We start from the raw sequence: 25,205 nt of genomic DNA, 5'->3' as shown, positions 1-25,205 counted from the left end.
ATCTGGTATGTATTTTACAACTACATCTCATCTCAATTCACACACTATATTTTCATTGGAAATATTTGATCTGCATTTAGATTTCATAAAATTTACCATTGAAAAAGCAGATTCGTGTACCCATGTTGTTCTAAACATACTGAAGTTTTTCAATAACCGAACAAAGTATCAGTTTTAAAATTTATATTTAAACTAAAATTTAAACATTCAGTCTCAGTCTCACCAGCTACGTCCAGCCAGTGGCTACTGTACTGGGCAGAGCAGCACAACTCTAGAACATGGTGGGTTCTAAATCGATGCTTATTGACTACAGTAATCAATGACAATGTAGAAAATTGTCAGTGGTTGTATCAAAATGGATAGATCCTCACCCGTTCCATACCCTAGCCTCCAGAGAGCCAAGTTTTGTATCACTAAATGATACTTCTCTTATTTCTTTCTGGGCAGAAACAGTGTTAGAAATTAAAATCATGTTTCAGTTTTCCAGGATCAGCATTTTAGTCGTGTTCTAATTTACAACAACAGCTCCTTTCTCTTGTTTCTTTATATGTAAACATTGTACAAATGATATTTTGTAGGTCACATAATATTGCCCAAGGAGAGTTTCTTCCGTTGTATGGAACTATAAGAACTACTTGGTTTCCTTCTACTTTTCAGAGTGGAAAATCCTCAGAGCAGTTTTCATCTGGAATGCTGCATTTGGGTTATTTCACAATGCCCGAACCCTCAGTCAAACATAGGTTGGTGTATGAGCAGCAGTGTCTCTCGGCTAATCAAGAGCGTCTCCTTTCCCTATGCTCAGTGTTAGAGAAATGGGGAAAGTCAGCTGGGTTTAGAGATTAGGTAAGAGACTCAGAGGCATACCTTTTGATAAGTCATAAATCATTTCCTGTTTATAAAAGCACACACTGACACCCATAAAATCTCCAAATAAATGGTGTTTTACTTTTCCTTCAAAGTCTCAGTGAGAAAAGGTACTTCTGGTTTTCCGAGTGAATAAACGTAATGAATCCTGATTACCAGGTATGTTTAACCTGATTTGCAGAGCAAGTGGAAAAGCGTCTAGTATGCAGTGATAAGCATCTTTTAGACATCAGAGGACATACTGACTTAAGGGTCCGTATCTTTTTTCTATAACCAGTGTATATTGGGATGTAAGTCGTTATTACTCAATTTGAATTTGTCTTATTTGTATTCACTTATTTTAAAATGCCAGTTTGTGAATATTAAATTTGTAAATTTTCCATAGCAATCTAGTGTCTATTTTGGATATCCAATTTGGATACAGAATGGCTACAGAAAGTTACTGCAAACTGATGTCTATAGTCTGTCTCTGAGCAGCAATTGCCCAAAATTCAGGATTATCGCATTATCCTCCCCCCACCACCAATAAGTTTCTTGTACTTCCTACTTTGTAATGCTCACATCACTGTTCAGTGCCTGACTTCTCCACTGAAATGTAACAACCACAAAGATAGGGATCACATCTGTTCTCTGTACCATGACATCTCCAGTGCCTAGAACCATGTCTAGGACATTAATAGACATTTAATCCCATTCTTTACCTCTTCGCACCGGGACAAAAGTCTTTGCAAGTATTCTTCCACCATTTGTGTAGATTCAAGCCAAATACGGCTCATAATGATATTACAGGTGATTTCTCTGTTATCCTACTCAAAATTCCTCCTCCTCCTGCAATGCTTAACCTGACTGACAGTGGCCCTTACTACTTATAACATTGGCCTTTTAGGGGGTGCACTTGTCACTATATTTTATGTGATAGTTTTACGATGTTGAAGACTATTTCCTGTGATCATGCTGTGTTCTCAGATGGCAAACCTAGATTTATTTATGCTTGTGAACCAAGGCGGGAAGTTAACCTTGAAAATAAGTTAAAATTTGAAAGGTAGTAAATCACAGGGCTCAGATTTATAATTTATCTCAGTAAGGAATCTAGAGACCAGGTGTCAAAGAAGGGACATGGGCTAGAAGTAGAAAAAGAAAAAACTGGGTTCTCCTCTGGCACTGAGGTTAACTTTGAGCAAGTTGCCTTACTTTTCTGGACCTTCATTTTCTTATCTGGAAAACAAAAGGATTAACTAGATCAGGGAAGGCAAATAAGTTGATGCCTTTCACTTCTCCCTCATTTGCCCGTGAGAGACAACACTAATCAATCAGTGCTGTATCAGAACATTACTCAAGACAATGCTTCATGCAGCTGTCAACCACTAACGTAGTTAGCACATAAATGAAACCTCCACATGACCTTTAAGGTACTTTCTATCTTTAAAATTCTAATAGCTCTATTAAATAGATTTAAAATCAAGAGTACAATAATAACCATTCTTCACCATCAAAAGGCAGTTTGAAAAAAAATAAAGAAAATGAATAACCCTTCTCTTTTGCTTCTACTCCAAGTCACCATGAAGCGTTGTTCAGGTTGTAAAGCATACAGTTCACTGTGTGGATGGTGCATCTTTGGTTTGTTCAGTGCACAAACTGCACAGGTGTTCATGGCCTTGTGCTTCCATAAATTTATTTCTAAATAGCTGTACCTCAGTTTTTTGGCTTCTAATTTGTTTAAGTTTATATATTATTTCTGGAAGATTTATGATATATGAAAAATAGCACCATAGGGGAAATTTTTGATATCCCATGCTGTTCATTAATTAGGATTTTATAATTTAAAAAATTAAACAGAAACATATGTACTAAGAACTCATAAGACATTAACCCTTCCATATAAAACAGTAACAACAAAAAAATTTAACTGCCAGTGATTAGAAGGGAGCATGGTGGAATAGTCTTTTGATGCAAGCATACATTTATTTATACATTTATTTCGTGAAGATTTTTGATGTTCCAGACACTACGCTACACTAGAGATGCATCATAAATAAAGAAGACAGGTTTGATCTCTGTGTTCTTTGATCCGTAGTATAATGGAGGAGGAAGGAAATTAAACACGCATCTACTATATGGTAAAAGCAGTGCTGTGCTAGTGCTGAGTAGACATAAACATAACCCCATCCTGGTTTGGTGGGATGAGGAGGGCTTCTCCAGGGAAGTCTCACCTTGGCTGAGACCTGAGGAGAAACAGGAGTTAGCCAGGTCCATTTGGGGATTTGGAGGAGAATTCCTGGCAGAGGGAATAGTATGTATAAAGGCCTGGAATTGAGAAATGTCATGGCAGTCCAAGGAACCAAAAGAAGCTTAGTAAACTGGAGACAGGACACTAATGAAGTTATCCAGGTGAGTGATGATGATGATCTAGACGAAGTTGTGGTGGTGGAGATGGAGAGCAGTAGGAAGGACCCAGATGCGATAGCTATCTAAAGGGTAGAGTTGATGCTATTACGATTGTTAGATTATGGTAGGTGAGTTGAAGGGAAGAGTTAAGTCAGACATCTAATTCGAACAATCAGGTAGATGGTGATACCTTTCTTCCAAACCCTTTGCAAAAGAAATGGAGTCTGTTTGAAGGAGATGGAGGGTGCTGAAACAGGAGGGGTGGTATTGAGTTCAGCCTTGCAAGTGTTGAGTTTGAGTTGCCCATGGAACATACAAATGGATATGGCCAGGTAGCTGGGTGTGTGAGCTATACCTATGGAAAAAGTTCTGAGCTAGAGCAATTTAATTGGATTTTGTCAGTATATAGGGATTAAAACCTTGCAAGGGTTTGAAATGGTTTAGGGAAAAGTTTGTAGATAGAGAAGAAGAAAAGGCCCAGGAGTAAACCCAGAAAAACACCAGCATTTCAGGGATAAGCAGAGAAAAATAAACTTGCAGCGGAGACAGGGAAATTAGCAATTCAGTAGGAGACAAACCAGGTGCGTGTGATGTCACAGAATCCAAGGGAAGAGAGGCTTTCAAAAAAACGTAGCATTCAGGTTTGTCAAGTACTATGAAAGAGACGTAAAAGATAAGACCAAAAAATATTCCATTAATTTAGCAACACGGTGGGTACTGATAACCTTGATGTGAGTAATTTCACTGTTGATTTTGAAGAACCCAGTAATTACTCAGTGGTAAATAGAGAACCAAGATTACAGTGGGTTGAGACATGATTGGGAACTGAGAAAATCAAGGAGCAAAGGTAAAGCAAGTCTTTCAAGACTTGTAGCTGTGATGGGAAAAGAGAAAGACCATAATAACAGAAGATGGACATAGGGGCAAGAAGAAGAGCATGGTCTTAAGACAGGAGGGGCTTGTGCATCTGCCCCTCCTGTGGGAAGGAGACAGTAGAGAGGGAGAGGTTGAGGATGCAGAAGAAATGAGGGATACCCAGTAACCTCAGATAGGAATGAAGGCACATCTTCTATTGTAGCTGCAGGGGTGGAGGGAAGAATAGGTGTAGTTGCTGGTACTTCTGTTAGGTGAAAGCTTAAGATAGGGTCCTTCTATTGAATTTATGTGTCTCATTGAAGTGGAAACAGTAGTTAAATGCGGAGTGATGGGGATAGAGTCTGAGATTCAAGGAGAGCGGCAATTTGAAATAGCTGCTCTGGGATATTAGAGAAAGTGTTGGCTACAGAATCAGTGAGCAATGAAATTCTTTTTGTTTGCAGCTTTAAGTCCATTTCATTGCTTCTAAGTTTATGAAAACTGTTTCAGAATCTTCCTTGTACTTATTTCCATCTCTTTCTTTTCCTTCTTTTTTTCTCACCTCCCCAATTTAAACTTTCCCTAATTTTTTTTTAATTTTTTATTTATTATTTATTTATTATTTTTATTTTTGGCTGTGTTGGGTCTTTGTTTCTGTGTGAGGGCTTTCTCCAGTTGCGGCAAGTGGGGGCCACTCACTATCGCGGCCTCTCTTGTTGCGGGGCACAGGCTCCAGACGCTCAGGCTCAGTAGTTGTGGCTCACGGGCCCAGTTGCTCCGCGGCACGTGGGATCTTCCCAGACCAGGGCTCGAACCCGTGTCCCCTGCATTGGCAGGCAGATTCTCAACCACTGCGCCACCAGGGAAGCCCTCCCTAATTTTTTAAAAATTAAATATACGCCAATGTCCATGAAATCTGATAAAAGATACTGCAAAATAAATTTTGATTTCTGGTTTGTTGGCTTGTTTGTTATTATTAATCCTAGGCCCCAAAGCTACCTTGCATAAGGTGAGGGGTTCTGGTAGAGAAGAATAGTTTTTAATTATGTCATTAATTTAGGACCATGTGGCTAGTCCAAACAGGTAAATAGGCCAAGAAAAGTCTACCTTGAGATTTTAACTCCCAGGATAGGTTTTCTACCTAATCAAAAGAACCCAGTAATTACTCAATCTCCTCTTAAATGGTGTCGTTTTCTGTGCAAACAGTTTTACCCTTTAGCTGATTTTCTAAGTGTTAAATTAAAAAAGATTCTCTCAGGTTTGTTCGTCATGTCCTAGAATCTCTGCTGCGTTAAGAGTTGTCCGGCTTTCACGGTGCTTTGTATTCAGAGTACCTGATCTAAACCATGATATTATTCCTTTAAAAGAGAAAAACCTTAGCCCGGGCTGGGACCGTGTCTGTCAAGTTCATCTTGGGGCTGGGCACCTGGCGAGTGTTCAGTGTTTATTTGTAGAATGAATGAATGGATGGATGGAGAATGGCAAATGATAATCCTACCATCATACCAGGGGAAGTGAGGAGAACTGCTGTGACTTGGAAAACTGGAGGAAAAAAATGGTTAAGACAATCATACAGTAAACTGGACTGCTAGCAAGGTTCCCTACGGTCTATGACATGCCAAGGTGACCAACTCCTTGACTCTCATTATCAACCTTCTTTGATGTTCTGCAGTTACTTGACTTCTTACATAACTGATCCATTCATTAATTTATCCAATGGTTTATTTGATAACTCTGTTGAAAACAAAAGCCGCTGCATGCCAACTCCCATCCTGGAAGCTGGAGATACAGCAGTGAGCAAGGCAGATACGGTTCCTGCCCTCAGGAGCAACCAGACTAGCAGGAGGTTTCCATTGCACTGTCTTCTCTCTGCTTTTTTTCAAAAGGAAAAGGCTGATGTGTATAATTTGCCATATCTCTTTGAAGTTCTATGATCAGGGACTTTGAATTTAAACCAATTCTTTTTTTTTTTTAAGTTGTTTCTGAGATATACATTTTAAAGTAATAACTAGAATTATGACTTATAACATTATACCAGAACATATAAGATTTTTAGAAATTTCATGTAATGTCTGAAACATTTATATTAACATATTTCCATACAAATCACCCAAAGAAAGTTTAGTATTAGTTGTTTTTTTTGTTTTTTTATACTGCACGTTCTTATTAGTCATCAGTTTTATACCCATCAGTGTATACATGTCAATCCCAATCGCCCAATTCAGCACACCACCATCCCCACCCCACCGCGGTTTTCCCCCCTTGGTGTCCATACGTTCTCTACATCTGTGTCACAACTTCTGCCCTGCAAACCGGTTCATCTGTACCATTTTTCTAGGTTCCACATATATGCGTTAATATACGATATTTGTTTTTCTCTTTCTGACGTACTTCACTCTGTATGACAGTCTCTAGATCCATCCACGTCTCAACAAATGACTCAGTTTCGTTCCTTTTTATGGCTGAGTAATATTCCATTGTATATATGTACCACATCTTCTTTATCCATTCTCCTGTCGATGGGCATTTAGGTTGCTTCCATGACCTGGCTATTGTAAATAGTGCTGCAATGAACATTGGGGTGCATGTGTCTTTTTGAATTATGGTTTTCTCTGGGTATATGCCCTGTAGTGGGATTGCTGGATCATATGGTAATTCTATTTTTAGTTTCTTAAGGAACCTCCATATTGTTCTCCATAGTGGCTGTATCCATTTACATTCCCACCAACAGTGCAAGAGGGTTCCCTTTTCTCCACACCCTCTCCAGCATTTGTTGTTTGTAGATTTTCTGATGATGCCCATTCTAACTGGTGTGAGGTGATACCTCATTGTAGTTTTGATTTGCATTTCTCTAATAATTAGTGATGTTGAGCAGCTTTTCATGTGCTTCTTGGCCATCTGTATGTCTTCTTTGGAGAAACGTCTGTTTAGGTCTTCTGCCCATTTTTGGATTGGGTTGTTTGTTTCTTTAATATTGAGCTGCATGAGCTGTTTATATATTTTGGAGATTAATCCTTTGTCCGTTGATTCGTTTGCGAACATTTTCTCCCATTCTGAGGGTTGTCTTTTCGTCTTGTTTATGGTTTCCTTTGCAGTGCAAAAGCTTTGAAGTTTCATTAGGTCCCATTTGTTTATTTTTGTTTTTATTTCCATTACTCTAAGAGGTGGATCAAAAAAGACGTTGCTGTGATTTATGTCAAAGAGTGTTCTTCCTATGTTTTCCTCTAAGAGTTTTATAGCGTCCGGTCTTATATTTAGGTCTCTAATCCATTTTGAGTTTATTTTTGTGTATGGTGTTAGGGAGTGTTCTCATTTCATTCTTTTACATGTAGCTGACCAGTTTTCCCAGCACCACTTACTTAAGAGACTGTCTTTTCTCCATTGTATATCTTTGCCTCCCCATGCACCTATGGTAAACCAATTCTTGATCCATGACTTATGAATCAAAATCCTGAATTTTGTCGTTCATGTTCTTGGTTTTTGTTTTTCTTTTTTTTTTTTTTTTTTTTACCTCCCTGTTCTCCTTAGATATGCATAGAAATGTCTTGGGAGAAACTTTTGATTGACATGGGAGCCCCTCAAAGCCATTTTTGTAGATGTAAACTTGGTATTTATTACATGTCAAGTATGAAATGTGTATGGAATGAATTATTTCTCCATAAAGGAGAATTCAAAGTAAATTTCAAGAAAGTGAATTCTTTCCAGTTTGCATTGCTGACAAATGCAGAAACTCTGATGTTCATTTGCTAAGAGGAATATGGCAGATGATACACAATAGATGTTGTAGCAACATTCACTTATATTCCTTTTTTAAAAAAAAATAAAAGATCTTTCTTTCAAGAAGCTATTCTAGGATCTTCCTCTTGACAGTGTCCTAGTTCTTATCTCTGCTACACACAGGCTCACAAAATGTTTTCTTTGAAGGGCATTTTGTTATTGGCCCTCTTTTTATTTTCCTTCCCATAGAAAACAGAGCTGAAGGTGTCCACTCCGCATGGTGAGGAGACACCTGAGTGCACACACCGTTGCCCGAACCTCTGGCCTTTCTCTGCCTGTCATTCCCTAAATGTGAGAAACAGCCACAGGGATCAATTCACCACCCTCAGTGAACCCCAGGCAGGAAGGAAACATCCTGTCACAGACCTTTTGTTGCTTGGAGAGAATGAGTAGGAAGAAAGGCTGCCTCAGCTGATAGTGAAAAAGCATAAGGACTTAGGACATTTTTCCCGCTTTACTGATGGCTGTAAATTTACCCATCCTGCTTTTCCCAGGACAGTCCCAGTTTATGCCTGTTATTCTCATGTCATTATTAATAGCACCCCCATATACTCTCAAAAGTATTCTCGTTTGGACAATAAACTAGAGAGTCACCCTTTTACATGGACACACAAGTAGAAAACCTTGACCTCCAGAGATGGTCAGTGCTTGCCATGTCTGTGTCTCCTGATGTTGGAACTTGGTACTTTTAAGAAATGAAATTATGCATGAGACATATGCAGAGTAGGTGAATGCAGCTACATGATTTAAAAATTCAGCTCAATTTATTGAGTGCCTAGTATGTGCTAAGCACTGTGCCAGGTGCTGACAGCACAGAGGTAAGCTCGCTTCTCCAGAGCTCACCTCACATGTGTGAGCCAGGCCTGCAAGCTCACCGTCTTTCCTTAGTATCTCTTCACTCCTCCCCATGACTTAAATATGAAACAAGTTTGTGATATTCTTTTTTTGGGAGGTTTAATGTCAGTGTATCATGTTTAATTAATAGAACATCATGTTATGAAACTGTTGACTCAGATCTTTTCCCTAGGCATCAAATATGTTGTCAGTGTAAATTTGACATCTAGATATGAGGAACAAGAGATAAGGAAAATAATGGTGAGATTATTGTAAAGAATGATGACATAATGTGTGGCTATTTTAATGTGTTGCCACAACCTAAAGTATCTTGTAAAGTATTTTCTTTACAAATAAGACATTAATCCAGAGATACAAATCCCTCTGCCTGCCTCACTTCCTACCGCCCTTTGTTGGGAGATCACATGGCTGTGACAAAGAGCCATGTTGAGAAAACCATAGAGTTTTATTGTTTGTAGATGTTTAAGGCTACAGACTTCCTTTGACTAAAGGAAGGTACTGCCAGTACTAGAAACAAATAGAGAAACTGGCTCTGAGGGTCAGAGTTCACTTCAGAAAAAAGAAGGTACTCTAGGTATGATAATCAGAGAATGGTTTAGTACAGAGGATTAGCTGCATACTAAATCTTTGGAAAGGCTGAAGGAGCAGATTTTAGCCCTGCCTTCCAGCACAGAATTCTAAAGCCAGATAGAACTGATCCCCTAGGGAACTACCATCTCTGAAGTACCACTGAAGCAATGAATTTAAGAACATACTCTGTAACTGTGAACTAAGATTCAGGAAGTTGAGATCTAGAAGCTACCACTTTTGTAGCTCCTGTTAGCAACTGCCTTTCTTCAACCAGGAAGCTGGAGAATTCACTTAGGAAATATGATATGGGAAATCTCATGCTTCTGTGACTAAACTAGCCGACAGAAACAGCCAAAAGGGGCAGGGAGATGGCCAAGACCCTACTTCCACCTTCTAAATCACTCACAGATACATCTATTGATGTAAGGTTGCCAGATTTAGCAAACAAAAACAATGCATTCAACATACTTACACTAAGAAAAAATCCATTGTTTATCTGAAATTCGCGTTTAACTGGGCACCCTGTATTTTATCTGACAACCCTAACTTATTAAAACCTAATTCATATCCAGAACCCTAGCTGCGTGGAAGTCTGGCAAATGAGGTTTTTAATTTCCAACCTGCTCAATGGATGGAGGGTAGTGTAGAGGTTTGAGTGAGCCAATCCGTAGTATTAACCAATGTATTGTAGATTTCCTAGCAAGAATGGCTGAAGCCTTTCTGCCCCCAGACACTTTTGCTACCATCTGAATATTTCACTTTGCATTCTGAAACTCTCTGAAATTCTACCAATTTGAGATTCATTTGGTTTAACTCAGCTTCCTCTTTTTTTTTTTTTTTTTTGCTGCAAAAAGCTTTATTGTTTCCATTTGGTCCAAGGCTTAGGAGAGCGCTCCAGGGTGGTTAAAAAGCTGCCTAGTGGCTGCAGAGAGGGGCTTCAGGCAGAAGCCCTGACGCCAGAGGGGCTCCTCAAAGGCCGCTGGGCTCCGGAGGCTCCTAGTCGTGCTGGAGGGTGAGCCTTTCGACGAGGGACTCGCCCAGCCCCGCCTGGGGACCGGCCGGCCTGCGGAGGTTGGTCAGGTGATCGCGCATCTTCTGGATGAGTTTCACCTGCTCATCTAGGAGGCGGCTCTCCGGGAAGTCCCAGAGGCGGGGGTCTGCGCGGGCAGAGCCCAGGGCGTGCAGGTCCACAGGGGCCTGGTTCAGGTTCTTCTCCATGATAATGGCGGCTTCCACAGCGTCCTGGGTTTCACCCCGCTCATCCTGAGACGCTTCTGCACGTCCTGGAAGAGGGCGTGGCTGCGGCGCTGTTTCTGCATTTTCAAGAGGCGCTGGGCGTCCTCACGCTTCCCCTCGGGCACTTCGCGGAGAAAGCGGCCCAGGCCCTCCAGAGCCGCGTCGTGGCGGTGGAAACAGGAGCCCAGAGAGAGGTAGGTGCGCGAGGCCCGCAGGTGCATGTTGACCAGGCGGTTGACGGCGGCCTCCACCTCGGGGGAATCATTCTGACGAATCTGGGAGCTCGTGGTGGATCGGTAATACGGCGTTAAGCTCACAATATGGTGCTGGCGGTCCCGGTGACCAAGGATAGCTGACTGGCTAATTGCGAAGGTCGCAACTGGAAAAAAGGTTGGAGGGTGGTCGGAGGCTGGAGCAAAGGGCATCCCTGGGTCTGTTCCGTCCAAACACTGATGAAGCAAGAGACAGATCGGGGGACCGCCGAGCGCACTGCCAGCTTCCTCTTTTTAAAAGGTAAAAATCTCCCAGAACGTGAAAGTGGTCGGACTGTGCTCTGGGAGTGCAGTTTTTAACAGGTAGGAAAGAAGGATTATTAGGGACCTGAGGAAATATGGGGGGTAGAGATGACCAGGCACCAGGAGGTAGAATGACAGGTACATGCCCATTTCGTTCATGCCCATCTCAGATGTCTTTTGCTTACTGTTTTGCATTGGGCGGAGTCAGGATTCAAAGAGAGATATTTTCTTTTCATACTTCATTCCCTTTTGTACCCCAAAAGATGTATGCTTCTCAAATCACAGAACCCAAAGTAGTGCTATCAGAATGACTTAGATCATCCATGTTTGAGATCAAATAGCCGTGACTATCCTGGTGCCAAACATACATAGCTGTTGTTTCTGTGGAAATTTGAATTTTGGGCTCTGAACCATTGACTTGCAAATGACTTTTGGTTACAGAACTCTTTGTAAGTTGGGGACTGCTTTTACTTATTTCATGAGTAAAGATGTCAAAAGGAAGAATGCCAGATTTGCACCATGCTCATTAACTATTTAGTGAAAAGAAATGTCAGCCTAGAGAAATAAATGAAAAGAAATACTGCCTCTCTGAGAAGTCAAAACTGATGAAAAACAATCACGCAGGCACAATGCCACTCTTCAGAAACATGGAAACTCTTTTTTCTTCCCCGTTTTGCCTAGGATTTTCTCTTCTGCATTTAAAACAGTTGGATAGTTCTAAGTTTCAAGGCTACTGATAATAACAGAAAATCAGTGGTAATTGGAAGCAGTGGGATGTTTGGAGAAGTAATAGAGGTAGCTGCTCTCCAAGTTATCCTGTAGGACTTTCCATGGCAATGCAATCAGGCAGTGGAAGCTTGGCTGACTGAGTGAGTGCAAGCAAACAGTCCTACAGAGAATGGTGCTGTCTCTTCAATCCTTTTATCTCTGGTGGTGAGTGGGAAGTAGGGGAATTCTTTGGCAGAAAATTTTATCCAGGGGTTGACAAGGGTTATTTGGCTAAAAGAGGTTATTGTTATAGTGAAATCAAACTTTCCATGAATTGTTTGCTATTAAAGCAAATTGAAAATAGGCCTTGCATCTTCAATAAGGGAGGTGAAACTTGTAGATTAACTTGTGAGCTTTTTTTTTTTTTTTGGACTAAAGAGACGTATAAGTTGCTTTTATTTGGAAGATACAGTCGCCATTTTCTCTTCAAAAATGTATGTTATTTTTGCTAGTATCTTACTCTTGTCTATGAAAACATTATTACACTTAAAAGCATGATTACTATTTGACAAGAATTTGTCATCATCCTTAAATTAAAGACCCTCAAATTATGTTTACTAATTATTATTTAATTCCATACATTTAATGATACTTTAAAACACATGAGTTATTTTGTAACTCCCAGTATCACAAAGATAAATTTGATTCCATAGGCAAAGTGTTGTTCCCAAAGGAATATTTCACTTAGGCAAAGAGAGGAGCACAGAAAAAAATTAGTGAAACTCTCAGTGCTCTGTATAACTCAGGCAGTATATGGCATTTTTTTTCCTGTGAATATCATGATATGTTGAAAAGAGAAGGTAATGAACATATAGTGTTTAAAAGGCCCAAATCCTCTTCTGAGTGCCTCCGACCTATTATTTAACTGTGACATTAGATCTGAAATCTGATCTTTTGAAAGTTTTGTTTTGCCCTGCGTGTTAAAAAAATATGATTTCCATATCATATTATATGATTGGCTGTCAGAATATAAACCAGTAGCCCAGTAAAAAATCATTTCATATCATTTGGTAAATACCATGATTGAGGATACTTATGATTGTGGATCTGGGTAGGCCACATATTTGGGGGTTTGGGAAATTCCAAAGCTTAAAATCATATTGATTTTATAGCGAAGAATAATCTCAGTTAGTTTTGAGGTTTCAAAAATGGACTGCTCAAGGAATATTTTCTTGCTTTCTCAGGCTCCACGCAGTTTTCCAGAAGCAAGCATTCATCCATTCAGGGAGCTATAACCTGTAGTTTCCACTTTTCAAGCGATTGCCCTTAAAACCATGAGAACAGGCCCTAGGATTTACGGAGATCCACTTCTCCAGGCAAGCAGATCCTTCCAGCTTTCACCTGTCAGTTTGTCAGTGTTCGCCTCCGTATCCGAGGAGTTTCTTGCAGCCTCTGAAGTCTAAGATATAGAATGAATGGAGGAGGGCACAAAAATCTAACTCATATTCATGGACTTGTCTCTCCAATAAAGAGGCTGTTTTATCTTTTTTTTTTATTTTCCCTAATCAAGCCATTATCATGAAACAAGGACATGTAATCTTACCAGAGCAAAATTGGGGTCGTGCCATAGGCTAGCTGAATGAGCGCTCTATGGCACGATGATGTATGGCCACTGCACAGCAACGCCTTTACCACATCAAATCTGCCCTTTAATTACATTTTAAATCTCATTTGAAGAGATTTTATCATCATGGAAATTGCTCTGTAAATGTGCCCATGATGAGACCCAATAAAAGTTTGCTGAGAGGAATCGAAGACAGAGGAGACGAATCGGCAGCTAAAACGTTATCATCAGACAGAGTTTTCCTGGCTTTAGGCAAAACAGTCCGTGCAGTAGCAGAAAATCTTCTTTGACTCAGAGGTGTATTTCCCCCAGATGATTACAGGGAGCTTTGCCTGTAGCGCTATCACTTCTTCGAGAAGCTGAAGGCAGAGTTCTGCTTTCCAGCTCAGCGGGCCTTTGTTTCCCAGCCTCAGAGCCATCACTTGAATTTGTAGTAGCCAAGATGAATAATACAATATTTGCCTCATGTTCCTGACTTCATGCATGTAGGCAGAGTAGACCTGAGATGCTTTAAAGGAACGATGGCTTTCCTTGCACCTCTGCTTTCTTTTCAGAGTCATTTAAAAATATCTATACTGCTGGGTTACGGAAGGCATGTGAGGAAGATTCTTAGGTAAAGTGTGAAGTCAAAATGTTCTTTCTCTCCAACAGGCATTGTCTCATATCATTGTGTAGCACAACCGATTTGGTTTCCTTTTAAGCACATTCTTAATTATCTCTTTCTTCAATCTTGAACTGGTTCACTGAGGTACTGGACAGAGATCCTAGAGCCATAGCTACGCTTTCCCAGAGGTACCAACTTCCGTGTCTTTCCCCAGGCCCCTGGCCGAATGCCCCCCCCCCTTTTCCGTCATGTTCCCCACCAACCCCTCTTTTATTTGATATTTATTTCCCAAGCGGATGGCAGGGCAAAATGGGAAAGGGCCAGATTACTTGAATGTGGTTAGAGTGACAGGAATTTCCTTCTAGCCCTCAAGGGCTGCCTTTTGGTGTGCCCCCTTCCCCAAATCTAGTCATTTTGTGCCTGAGATCACTATGACTAATTCCAAGATGCATAAGTAAGCAAAAATCACATTTTAGAGACTTTTTAAAAAATAAATTTCTTTTATTTGTTTATTTTTGGCAGCGTTGGGTCTTCGTTGCTGCGCGCGGGCTTTCTCTAGCTGCGGCGAGCGGGGCTACTCTTCGTTGCGGTGCGCGGGCTTCTCATTGCGGTGGCTTCTCTCGTTGCAGAGCACGGGCTCTAGAGCGTGCGGGCTCAGTAGTTGTGGCGCACGGGCTTAGTTGCTCCGCGGCATGTGGGATCTTCCCGGACCGGGGCTCAAACTCGTGTCCCCTGCATTGGGAAGCGGATTCTTAACCACTGGGCCACCAGGGAAGCCCTTTAGTGACATTTTTGATGTGTTCTTTTTCCTGAGAGTTTTCTGTTAAAATGGTACTTGAAAGATATGTTGTCTTCATTAATTCATTGTATTTCTTGGAGGTAGAGGTAGGCTACTGCTCTCCAGTCCCTCTTAGTGGGTCTCAGAAGCCCATGAACTTATCGGTCATATTTTGTGTTTATGAATATTTGTGCAGGTTTCTCAGGAGAGGATCCATCATTTTCACAAAGGCATTCATGACCTCCAGGAGATTAAGGACCATTATGCTAGACCAGTGGTTAATTCTCAAAGGGTGATCCCTAGAGTAGCAGTGTCAATGTCACCTGGGAAATTGTTAGAGTGCAAATTCTTGAGCGCCCCTCCAGACCCACATAATCGTGAACTCCAGGGTTGGGACCCAGCAGCCTGTGTTTTTTTTGTTATTGTTTTTTTGTAATTTAATTTTATTTATTTTTTTATACAGCAGGTTCTTATTAGTCATCCATTTTATACCCATCAGTGTATACATGTCAATCCCAATCTCCCAATTCATCACACCACTACCCCCACCACCCTGCGGCTTTCCCCCCTTGGTGTCCATACGTTTGTTCTCTACATCTGTGTCTCAATTTCTGCCCTGCAAACCGGTTCATCTGTACCATTTTTATAGGTTCCACATATATGCGTTAATATACGATATTTGTTTTTCTCTTTCTGACTTACTTCACTCTGTATGACAGTCTCTAGATCCATCCACGTCTCAACAAATGACCCAATTTCGTTCCTTTCTATGGCTGAGTAATATTCCATTGTATATATGTACCACATCTTCTTTATCCATTCTCCTGTCGATGGGCATTTAGGATACTTCCATGACCTGGCTATTGTAAATAGTGCTGCAGTGAACATTGGGGTGCATGTGTCTTTTTGAATTATGGTTTTCTCTGGGTATATGCCCAGGAGTGGGATTGCTGGATCATATGGTAATTCTATTTTTAGTTTTTTAAGGAACCTCCATACTGTTCTCCATAGTGGCTGTATCCATTTACATTCCCACCAACAGTGCAAGAGGGTTCCCTTTTCTCCACACCCTCTCCAGCATTTGTTGTTTGTAGAGTTTCTGATGATGCCCATTCTAACTGGTGTGAGGTGATATCTCATTGTAGTTTTGATTTGCATTTCTCTAATAATTAGTGATGTTGAGCATCTTTTCATGTGCTTCTTGGCCATCTGTATGTCTTCTTTGGAGAAACATCTATTTAGGTCTTCTGCCCATTTTTGGATTGGGTTGTTTGTTTCTTTAATATTGAGCTGCATGAGCTGTTTATATATTTTGGAGATTAATCCTTTGTCTGTTGATTCATTTCCAAATATTTTCTCCCATTCTGAGGGTTGTTTTTTCGTCTTGTTTACGGTTTCCTTTGCTGTGCAAAAGCTTTGAAGTTTCATTGGGTCCCATTTGTTTATTTTTGTTTTTATTTCCATTTCTCTAGGAGGTGGGTCTAAAAGGATCTTGCTGTGATTTATGTCATAGAGTATTCTGTCTATGTTTTCCTCTAAGAGTTTGATGTTGTGTGGCCTTACGTTTAGGTCTTTAATCCATTTTCAGTTTATTTTTGTGTATGGTGTTACAAAGTGTTCTCATTTCATTCTTTTACATGTAGCTGTCCAGTTTTCCCAGCACCACTTATTGAAGAGGCTGTCTTTTCTCCACTGTATATTCTTGTCTCCTTTATCAAAGATAAGGTGACCATATGTGCGTGGGTTTATCTCTGGGCTTTCTATCCTGTTCCATTGAGCTATATTTCTGTTTTTGTGCCAGTACCATACTGTCTTGATTACTGTAGCTTTGTAGTATAGTCTGAAGTCAGGGAGTCTGATTCCTCCAGCCCTGTTTTTCTTTCTCAAGATTGCTTTGGCTATTCGGGGTCTTTTGTGTTTCCATACAAATTGTGAAATTTTTTGTTCCAGTTCTGTGAAAAATGCCAGTGGTAGTTTGATAAGGATTGCATTGAATCTGTAGATTGTTTTGGGTAGTAGAGTCATTTTCACAATGTTGATTCTTCCAATCCAAGAACATGGTATATCTCTCCATCTATTTGTATCATCTTTAATTTCTTTCATCAGTGTCTTAGAATTTTCTGCATACAGGTCTTTTGTCTCCTTAGGTAGGTTTATTCCTAGATATTTTATTTTTTTTGTTGCAGTGGTAAATGGGAGTGTTTTCTTAATTTCACGTTCAGATTTCTCATCATTAGTATATAGGAATGCAAGAGATTTCTGTGCATTAATTTTGTATCCTGCTACTTTACCAAATTCATTGATTAGCTCTAGTAGTTTTCTGGTAGCATCTTTAGGATTCTCTATGTATGGTATCATGTCATCTGCAAACAGTGACAGCTTTACTTCTTCTTTTCCAATTTGGATTCCTTTTATTTCTTTTTTTTTCTCTGATTGCTGTGTCTAAAACTTCCAAAACTATGTTGAATAATAGTGGTGAGAGTGTGCAACCTTGTCTTGTTCCTGATCTTAGTGGAAATGATTTCAGTTTTTCACCATTGAGGATGATGTTGGCTGTGGGTTTTTCATATATGGCCTTTATTATGTTGAGAAAATTTCCCTCTATGCCTACTTTCTGGAGGGTTTTTATCGTAAATGGGTGTTGAATTTTGTCAAAAGCTTTTACTGCATCTATTGAGATGATCATCTGGTTTTTCTCCTTCAATTTGTTAATATGGTGTATCACGTTGATTGATTTGCGTATATTGAAGAATCCTTGCATTCCTGGGAGAAACCCCACTTGATCATGGTGTATGATCCTTTTAATGTGCTGTTGGATTCTGTTTGCTAGTATTTTGTTGAGGATTTTTGCATCTATGTTCATCAGTGATATTGGCCTGTAGTTTTCTTTCTGTGTATCTTTGTCTGGTTTGGTATCAGGGTGATGGTGGCCTCATAGGATGAGTGTGGGAGTGTTCCTCCCTCTGCTATATTTTGGAAGAGTTCGAGAAGGATAGGTGTTAGCTCTTCTCTAAATGTTTGATAGAATTCGCCTGTGAAGCCATCTGGTCCTGGGCTTTTGTTTGTTGGAAGATTTTTAATCACAGTTTCAATTTCAGTGCTTGTGATTGGTCTGTTCATATTTTCTATTTCTTCCTGGTTCAGTCTCGGAAGGTTGTGCATTTCTAAGAATTTGTCCATTTCTTCCAGGTTGTCCATTTTATTGGCATATAGTTGCTTGTAGTAATCTTTCATGATCCTTTGCATTTCCACAGTGTCAGTTGTTACTTCTCCTTTTTTATTTCTGATTCTGTTGATTTGAGTCTTCTCCCTTTTTTTCTTGATGAGTCTGGCTAATGGTTTATCAATTTTGTTTATCTTCTCAAAGAACCAGCTTTTAGTTCTATTGATCTTTGCTATCATTTCCTTCATTTCTTTTTCATTTATTTCTGATCTGATCTTTATGATTTCTTTCCTTCTGCTAACTTTGGGGGTTTTTTGTTCTTATTGCTTTAGGTGTAAGGTTAGGTTGTTTATTTGAGATGTTTCTTGTTTCTTAAGGTAGGCTTGTATAGCTATAAACTTCCCTCTTACAACTGCTTTTGCTGCATCCCATAGGTTTTGGGTCATTGTGTTTTCATTGTCATTTCTTTCTAGGTATTTTTTGATTTCCTCTTTGATTTCTTCAGTGATCTTTTGGTTATTAAGTAGTGTATTGTTTAGCCTCCATGTGATTGTATTTCTTACAGATTTTTTCCTGTAATTGATATCTGGTCTCATAGCGTTGTGGTCGGAAAAGATACTTGATACGATTTCAGTTTTGTTAAATTTACCAAGGCTTGATTTGTGACCCAAGATACCATCTAGCCTGGAGAATGTTCGTTGAGCACTTGAGAAGAAACTGTATTCTGTTGTTTTTGGGTGGAATGTCCTATAAATATCAAATAAGTCCATCTTGTTCAATGTGTCATTTAAAGCTTGTGTTTCCGTATTTATTTTCATTTTGTATGATCTGTCCTTTGGTGAAAGTGGGGTGTTGAAGTCCCGTACTATTATTGTGTTACTGTTGATTTCCCCTTTTATGGCTATTAGCATTTGCCTTATGTATTGTGGTGCTCCTATGTTGGGTGCATAAATATTTACAGTTGTTATATCTTCTTCTTGGGTTGATCCCTTGAACATTATGTAGTGTCCTTCCTTGTCTCTTGTAATAGTCTTTGTGTTAAAGTCTATTTTGTCTGGTATGAGACTTGCTACTCCAGCTTGCTTTTGATTTCCATTTGCATGGAATATCTTTTTCCATCCCCTCACTTTCAGTCTGTATGTGTCCCTACGTCTGAAGTGGGTCTCTTGTAGACAGCATATATACAGATCTTGTTTTTGGATCCATTCAGCCAGTCTATGTCTTTTGGTTGGAGCATTTAATCCATTTACCTTTAAGGTAATTCTCGATATGTGTGTTCCTATTACCATTTTCTTAATTGTTTTGGGTTTATTATTGTAGGTCTTTTCCTTCTCTTGTGTTTCCTGCCTAGAGAAGTTCCTTTAGCATTTGTTGTAGAGCTGGTTTGGTGGTGCTGAATTCTCTTAGCTTTTGCTTGTCTGTAAAGCTTTTAATTTCTCCATCAAATCTGAATGAGATCCTTGCTGGGTAGAGTAATCTTGGTTGTAGCTTTTTCTCTTTCATCACTTTAAATATGTTCTGCCACTCCCTTCTGGCTTGCAGAGTTTCTGCTTAAAGATCAGCTGTTAACCTTATGGGGATTCCCTTATGTGTTATTTGTTTTTTTTCCCTTGCTGCTTTTAATATTTTTTCTTTATATTTCATTTTTGATAGTTTGATTAATATGTGTCTTGGCATGTTTCTCCTTGGATTTATCCTGTATGGGACTCTCTGTGCTTCCTGGACTTGATTAACTATTTCCTTTCCCATATTAGGGAAGTTTTCAGCTATAATCTCTTCAAATATTTTCTCAGTCCCTTTCTTTTTCTCTTCTTCTTCTGGGACCCCTATAATTCGAATGTTGGTGCGTTTAATGTTGTCCCAGAGGTCTCTGAGACTGTCCTCAATTCTTTTCATTCTTTTTTCTTTATTCTGCTCTGCAGTAGTTATTTCCACTATTTTATCTTCCAGGTCACTTATCTGTTCTTCTGCCTCAGTTATTCTGCTATTGATCCCTTCTAGAGAATTTTTAATTTCATTTATTGTGTTGTTCATCTCTGTTTGCTCTTTAGTTCTTCTAGGTCCTTGTTTAACGTTCCTTGTATTTTCTCCATTCTGTTTCCAAGATTTTGGATCATCTTTACTATCATTATTCTGAATTCTTTTTCAGGTAGACTGCCTATTTCCTCTTCATTTGTTAGGTCTGGTGTGTTTTTGCCTTGATCCTTCATCTGCTGTGTGTTTCTCTGTCTTCTCATTTTGCTTAACTTACTGTGTTTGTGGTCTCCTTTTCGCAGGCTGCAGGTTCGTAGTTCCCATTGTTTTTGGTGTCTGCCCCCAGTGGCTAAGGTTGGTTCAGTGGGTTGTGTGGGCTTCCTGGTGGAGGGGACTAGTGCCTGTGTTCTGGTGGATGAGGCTGGACCTTGTCTTTCTGGTGAGCAGGTCCACGTCTGGTGGTGTGTTTTGGGGTGTCTGTGGCCTCATTATGATTTTAGGCAGCCTCTATGCTTATGGATGGGGTTGTGTTCGTGTCTTGCTAGTTGTTTGGCATTGGGTGTCCAGCACTGTAGCTTGCTGGTCGTTGAGTGGAGCTGGGTCTTGGCGTTGAGATGGAGATCTCTGGGAGATTTTCGCCGTTTGATATTATGTGGAGCTGGGAGGTCTCTTGTGGACCAGTGTCCTGAACTTGGCTCTCCCACCTCAGAGGCACAGCTCTGATGCCTGGCTGGAGCACCAAGAGCCTGTCCTCCCCACGGAAAAAGAGAAAAAGGGAAAAATATATATATATTGTTGCTCCCAAAGTCCCCCTCCTCAATTTGGGATGATTCGTTGTCTCTTCAGGTATTCCACAGATGCAGCATATATCAAGTTGATTGTGGAGATTTAATCTGCTGCTCCTGAGGCTGCTGGGAGAAATTTCCCTTTCTCTTCTTTGTTCGCACAGCTCCCGGGGTTCAGCTTTGGATTTGGATCCGCCTCTGCGTGTAGGTCGCCTGAGGGCGTCTGTTCTTTGCTCACACAGAACGGGGTTAAAGGAGCAGCTGCTTCGGGGGCTCTGGCTCACTCAGGCCGGGGGGAGGGAGGGGTACGGATGTGGGGTGAGCCTGCGGCGGCAGAGGCCGGCGTGACGTTGCACCAGCCTGAGGGTCGCCGTGCGTTCTCCTGGGTAAGTTGTCCCTGGATCACGGGACCCTGGCAGTGGTGGGCTGCACAGGTTCCCGGGAGGGGCGGTGTGGAGAGTGACCTGTGCTCGCACACAGGCTTCTTGGTGGCGGCAGCAGCGGCCTTAGCGTCTCATGCCCGTCTCTGGGGTCTGCTCTGATAGCCGCGGCTTGAGCCCGTCTCTGGAGCTCCTTTAAGCGGCGCTCTGAATCCCCTCTCCTTGCGCATCAGGAAACAAAGAGGCAAGAAAAAGTCTTGTGCCTCTTCGGCAGCTCCAGACCTTTTCCCGGACTCCCTCCCGGCTAGCTGTGGCGCACTAGCCCCCTTCAGGCCGTGTTCACACAGCCAACCCCAGTCCTCTCCCTGCGATCCGACCTCCGAAGCCCGAGCCTCAGCTCCCAACCCCCACCCGCCCTGGCGGGTGAGCAGACAAGCCTCTCGGGCTGGTGAGTGCTGCTCGGCGCCGAGCCTCCGTGCGGGAATCTCTCCGCTTTGCCCTCCGCACCCCTGTGGCTGCGCTCTCCTCCGTGGCTCCAAAGCTTCCCCCCTCTGCCACCCGCAGTCTCTGCCCGCGAAGGGGCTTCCTAGTGTGTGGAAACCTTTCCTCCTTCACGGCTCCCTCCCAGAGGTGCAGGTCCCGTCCCTATTCTTTTTTCTCTGTTTCTTCTTTTTTCTTTTGCTCTACCCAGGTACATGGGGAGTTACTTGCCTTTTGGGAGGTCTGAGGTCTTCTGCCGGCATTCAGTAGGTGATCTGTAGGAGTTGTTCCACATGTAGATGTATTTCTGATGTATTTGTGGGGAAGAAGGTGATCTCCGTGTCTTATTCTTCCACCATCGTGAAGCTCCTCCTCCAGCTTTCTTTTGATTTCCATTTGCATGGAATATCTTTTTCCATCCTCTCACTTTCAGTCTGTATGTGTCCCTAGGTCTGAAGTGGATCTCTTGTAGACAGCATATATATGGGTCTTGTTTTTGTATCCATTCAGCAAGCCTGTGTCTTTTGGTTGGAGCATTTAATCCTTTCACGTTTAAGGTAATTATCCATATGTATGTTCCTACGACCTTTTTCTTAATTGTTTTGGGTTTGTTTTTGTAGGTTCTTTTCTTCTCTTGTGTTTCCCACTTAGAGAAGTTCCTTTAGCATTTGTTGTAGAGCTGGTTTGGTGGTGCTGAATTCTCTTAGCTTTTGCTTGTCTGTAAAGCTTTTGATTTCTCCATCGAATCTGAATGAGGTCCTTGCCGGGTAGAGTAATCTTGTTTGTAGGTTCTTCCCTTTCATCACTTTAAGTATATCATGCCACTGCCTTCTGGCTTATAGAGTTTCTGCTGAGAAATCAGCTGTTAACCTTATGAGAGTTCCCTTGTAAGTTATTTGTCATTTTTCCCTTGCTGCTTTCAACAATTTTTCTTTGTCTTTAATTTTTGCCAGTTTGATTACTATGTGTCTCGGTGTGTTTCTCCTTGGGTTTATCCTGTATGGGACTCACTGCGCTTCCTGGACTTGGGTGGCTATTTCCTTTCCCATGTTAGGGAAGTTTTCGACTGTAATCTTCATATATTTTCTCTTGTCCTTTCTCTCTCTCTTCTCCTTCTGGGACCCCTATAATGCGAATGTTGTTGCATTTAATGTTGTCCCAGAGGTCTCTTAGGCTGTCTTCATTTCTTTTCATTCTTTCTTCTTTATTCTGTTCCGCAGCAGTGAATTCCACCATTCTGTCTTCCAGGTCACTTATCCGTTCGTCTGCCTCAGTTATTCTGCTATTGATTCCTTCTAGTGTAGTTTTCATTTCAGTTATTGTATTGTTCATATCTGTTTGTTTGTTCTTTAATTCTTCTAGGTCTTTGTTAAACATTTCTTGCATCTTCTCGATCTTTGCCTCCATTCTTTTTCCGAGGTCCTGGATCATCTTCACTATCATTATTCTGAATTCTTTTTCTGGAAGGTTGCCTATCTCCACTTCATTTAGTTGTTTTTCTGGGGTTTTATCTTGTTCCTTCATCTGGTACATATCCCTCTGCCTTTTCATCTTGTCTGTCTTTCTGTGAATGTGGTTTTTGTTCCACAGGCTGCAGGATTGTAGTTCTTCTTGCTTCTGCTGTCTGTCCTCCGGCAGATGAGTCTATCCATCCTGTGTTTTAGTAAGCCCTCCAGGTGATTCTCAAGCTCGCTCAAGTTTGAGAACCACTCTGCTAGACAAAACACCAATACGTGATGAAAACTCATATTCACAGACATATGTGGATGACATAGAGAAAACAGACCTCTCTCTCCTGCCTCCCATGGACCTTCCCCTCTGGCCACATAGTTACTCAGCTCTGACTTGTATTCTTATCTTGAGCTTTACTCATGCTTTTCCCTCTACTTCAAATTTCATTTTCCTACTTCTCTCCTGGTCAGCTCCTACTCGTCCCTCAAGACCCTACATCATTTGTGTGATGGCATCTGCTAATCTTGGCAATAAGGCTAATTGCTCTGTGTTCTCATAGGGCTCTGTCTGCTTTAACAATAGTCCATGTTATTTGGGTTGTGTGTTTGTTTAAGACTTTTTCAGGAGACTGTGGACCCCTTGAAATAAGAAACTTATATCTTATGGTTTTATGAGTTTTTTCAGGTATAGTTTAGGGGAGACCCCTGTCTTTCTGCCAGTCCACAAGAGGGAATAATTAGACAGCCAGAAAGGAACAGGACTGTGACAGAACCAGGCAGAAGGCTTTTTCAGCATGTCTCTTTATTTTCTACTCAAGATAACATTAATTGTTACACATTACTCCCATTGGCTTCTCAGTCCCCTGTTGGTGAGGTTGTTTCATTTTGTTTTTCTGTTAAACTCTAAACTATATCAGAAATTTGAGCAGAGATTCACTAAAACGATGCAGTTCCTCTGCCCCTTTCTGAGAAGAGTGGACCAAAAACATTTGTCCATGGTAAAGCACTATGGACATGACCTGTTTACCACTTCTCTTTCTTGGGGTAACTAGACTTCTTCATTTGTAGTCAAGATCAGTGACAATGATGAAATCCAACTGAAAAGTTTCCTTTCTTGCTTCAGAGCACTGTGAGGCAGATTTCCACTGTTCCGTAACAGATATTACCATATAGCTCCCATGTAAAAATTCTTATTCTGTAAAATAAATCTGCAAAGACATCCTTTTCTCTGTTCTAGTTCTTTATGAAAACTTATATAATTTATCTTATGAGCATAGAAAGACCTAAGCCTTCCCATGCCTTACTCTTCTGGTGATAGTTTTAAATTTTAATTTAATTTAATTTAATTTTAATTTTTCTTGGTGGTATATTTTATTTTTTAATTTTTAAATTTTTTTTATTGGAGTAAAATTGCTTTACAGTGTTGTTAGTTTCTGCTGTACAATGAAGTGAATCAGCTATATGTATATCTATATCCCCTCCCTCTTGGACCTCCCTCCCACCCCTCCATCCCACCCATCTAGTTCATCACAGAACACCGAGCTGAGCTCCCTGTGCTATACAGCAGGTTCCCACTAGCTATCTATTTTACACATGGTAGTGTATTTATGTCAAACCTAATCTCCCAGTTCGTCCCACCCTCCCCTTCCCCACTGTGTCCACATGTCCGTTCTCTACATCTACGTCTCTATTCCTGCCCTGCATATAGGTTCATCTGTACCATTTTTCTAGATTCCACATATATGCGTTAATATACAATATTTGTTTTTCTCTTTCTGGCTTACTTCACTCTGTATGACAGACTCTAGGTCCATCCACCTCACTACAAATAACTCAATTTCGTTTCTTTTTATGGCTGAGTAATATTCCATTGTATATATGTGCCCCATCTTCTTTATCCATTCATCTGTTGATGGACACTTAGGTTGCTTCCGTGTCCTGGCTATTGTAAATAGAGCTGCAGTGAACATTGTGGTACATGACTCTTTTTGAATTATGGTTTTCTCAGGGTATATGCCCAGTAGTGGGATTGCTGGGTCGTATGGTAGTTCTATTTTTAGTTTTTTGAGGAAGCTCCCTACTGTTCTCCATAGTGGCTGTATCAATTTACAGCCCCACTAGCAGTGCAGATGGGTTCCCTTTTCTCCACACCCTCTCCAGCATTTATTGTTTGTAGATTTTTTGATGATGGCCATTCTGAC

At 40.8% G+C, this 25,205-nt stretch overlaps 1 protein-coding gene and 1 pseudogene across 6 annotated transcripts in view; one reads left to right on the top strand and one right to left on the bottom strand.

Moving 5' to 3' along the window:
* DMD (dystrophin) overlaps positions 1–25,205 on the top strand; it is a 2,259,822-nt gene that overhangs the window by 2,045,505 nt on the left and 189,112 nt on the right. The gene's annotated exons all lie outside the window — the stretch shown is intronic.
* On the bottom strand, positions 7,582–20,428 carry LOC309652587 (ferritin light chain pseudogene; annotated as a pseudogene). Its single transcript has one exon. The product of its transcript is annotated as a ferritin light chain pseudogene (transcript).

The sequence above is a fragment of the Balaenoptera physalus genome (assembly GCF_965194825.1).
Source record: "Balaenoptera physalus genome assembly, chromosome: X".
Classification (NCBI taxonomy): Eukaryota; Metazoa; Chordata; class Mammalia; order Artiodactyla; family Balaenopteridae; genus Balaenoptera; species Balaenoptera physalus.
The sequence above is the reverse complement of the archived record's forward strand: the minus strand, read 5'-3'. Positions and strand labels throughout refer to the sequence as shown.